The following is a 3,087-nucleotide window of genomic DNA, read 5'->3' as shown; positions in this document are numbered from 1 at the left end:
AGGCGAGGAACGCATGATTCGTATCGAATATTTTGTTCGCGGTGAGACAGGATACTCGCAAGGATTGCATGTGCCGAACAACGGCCTCGAGCGCGTTGCCGATCAAGCTCAGCCGACGTCGCATCAGACTCTGCTGCTTGTCATCCATGATCTCGTCTACTTGAGTTTTCATCAGACAGACCTGCAGAGTTTCTCGCAGTCTTTGTCGTCGGCTACCCGATTTCTACACAAAGGAAACTGTATATATTTTTTTTTAAATTCAACGTCGTCGTTCGACAGTGTTCGTCCAACGTCGCTTAAAGTTAACTTGATGATGATGATAATGGTTGCCTTGTGATCGATAGCTGTTGTGCGTCTCGACGACTTCGTTGCATCGCTGCTCGCAAACGCAGCAAACGGATACAGCGGGTTTTTCCGGAGGTAATAGCAGCGCGTTTTGCGGCTAAAAAGGACGGATGCGCTTGTGAAGCACCCTCGTCCTTCGACGCGCCGGGACAAAAATGAGAACGAAGACACGGCTCGCTCTATCTCGAGCGGTAACGTCGCTCGCGAGATTGCGACATTGTCATCTGGCGCGTCTTGTTAAAAATTATGTCTAGAATACACACAAACACGTACGTTGCAAGTCATGGTTTTTTCTTTGTTTTTTTTTTTTAATATGTGATAAAATACATTAACTGTACAATGAAAAATAATGTTTATATGTGAGAGTTGTGATTCTCGTATATATAAAGCGTTACATTCTTTTAAAAAATACTATTGATTACTTAGCTTAACAATCACTCACTGATTGTTTCATCAGGCATATCTCTTCTGACGAGTGAATTTGTATTACCGTCGATGTAACCGCGCGGCTGTTCAAAAAAGTCATCAAAGAAGATACAGAAACTCGATACGACATCGCGCGCGTACGATACCGCAACGGTTTGCTCGTGTGTTAATCGTAAAATTTCTTTCCACTCAGCCTGTCGTGATAATGATAACGATCGAGAACGCGGTGTTTAAGGACGATGTGATTTTTTCTTTCTCGTTTCTTCAGGCAGTCGCGAGCGCCAAAACGCCGTTGTGTATATTACAAATCAATGGTTATTTATTGTATAATCATCTGTAATTGTGGAAAAAGAATATTAAACGACATACACTTCATACACTTCGTGGGTGAGGTTATACAAAGATATGACTAACTTGTTTCTTTTTTTTTTCAGTAAAACAAAACAACAAGACGTAAAAATGACAAGTGACATAACAAAACGATTGCTCCACTGCTACACTAAAATCCGCGCCTAATCTTCCGGTAAATGTTTGTTATAAATATATTACGTTGTTACAAATGTAAAATTATTATTACGACTTTCGTTTTACCACCTGTATTAACTCTTTGCGGACAACGCGTGTCCGCGGACAAGCGGTTTTGTCGCAAAGAGTTAATGTACAATATACATTGATATTTGTAACATATAAATATTACTAGTATAAACATTACAGAAATAGCAAAAGACGAAGATATGTATCATATTTGCATTCGCAATTTTTGTTCAAATTGTTAAATATGTCGAGCAATACGATTTTAAAACACTGAATATTGTATAAGTTATCAAAAAATATTAACACACAATTAGCGAGACGATTTCTGTTTCCGACCTTAATGTTTAAATGCATTTTGTCTCGCATTTGACGAATTCGCTTTCGCAGAGAATAATCACACAATTAATATTGCACATACAACATTGCAAAAACAAACTCAAATTATTTTCTTCGAATACACGAACTTCGTTTTATGCATATCTCGATATCCTCTTCTTTTTGAGTATTACACAATTTTTCAGCTTCACACACTTAACTCTTTTTATTGTAAAAAATATTAACAAAAACAAAGAATCGAGACCGTAATTCTCACTAAAGCTAATTGTAGTGTGACAATGGATCAATCCTCGAAACAAGTGACCTCTCTCATACAAAAGGAACAATCCAACTTTCTTATTATATCTTCTTTCTTCACATCTCATAGACTGTTTTATACAATAAAATAAAAACACACGATCAAAAAGTAGAAGCTGAAATCGAATATTTCTCTCTTAATGCTACTCTGTATATAAGTATATATGTATGTATGTATATATTATTATTACAACACTATTTGTTACACGAGAAAGATGCGAATATAAGACTGCGTTTTGACAGATCTAACGAATATTGATTGAGTCTACAAAAGTTTGGATCGTTACGTATTCATTTTTCCTATCCTGGATACGAATGATAGATAATTAGATTACAGGAGCGATGATATATATATATATATATATATATATTCAATATCAGTGTGTAATCATAAAATAATAACAATAATAAAATATAATAGATACTTTCTCTCTTCTCTTGCTACGCATATTTTCTACATACATTTACACAAGAGATTGCGGATACAAGGTGAGTAAAATCTGCAAAAATATTTCAAGAATAGATTATCTTACTGACGAAATCTCTTCTCCGAGTTAAAAGAGAAAAATAATATAAAGAGGTGTAGATCCGTAAATACAACGGAGATTATACTCGGGCGGGTAGCTCACGTGTTTTTAATACATCGTACAACATTTTGTTTCTTACGTATCATCGTTACTTGACATCTAATTATTATTAAGTCGTTGAAAAAATTTGGCATATAGATTGCGTTGATGATATAGGATGAAATTTGAATGGGAGATATAGCCGATCGTTGATCCGGTATAAGGGAATAAAAACGGTGTAAAATCTTATTTTGCGAATGCAGACCGGTAATTGGACCTTGAAGATATTTTTTCTCCCTCTTTCTTTCTTGCTTGCTTTCTCTCTCTCTCTCTCTCTCTTTCTCTTTCTTTCGTTGCAAGCGGAGAGGTACTTACTCTCACATGGCGCGCGTGTTCTTAAACCTTAGGATACGTTATTTCTTAGCGATAAATTTCTGTGGCCACAAAGTTATCTCGTAAAATACTCTTAAATCGTATATAGATCTCTTCTCCTCTCTTTCTCTCTCTCTCTCTTTCTCTCTGTCTCTCTCTCTCTCTCTCTCTTTCTCTCTCTCTCTCTCTCTCTCTCTCTCTCTCTCTCTCT

This window comes from Pseudomyrmex gracilis, unplaced genomic scaffold (assembly GCF_002006095.1).
Source record: "Pseudomyrmex gracilis isolate BER0280 unplaced genomic scaffold, ASM200609v1 scaffold_35, whole genome shotgun sequence".
NCBI lineage: Eukaryota > Metazoa > Arthropoda > Insecta > Hymenoptera > Formicidae > Pseudomyrmex > Pseudomyrmex gracilis.
The sequence above is the reverse complement of the archived record's forward strand: the minus strand, read 5'-3'. Positions refer to the sequence as shown.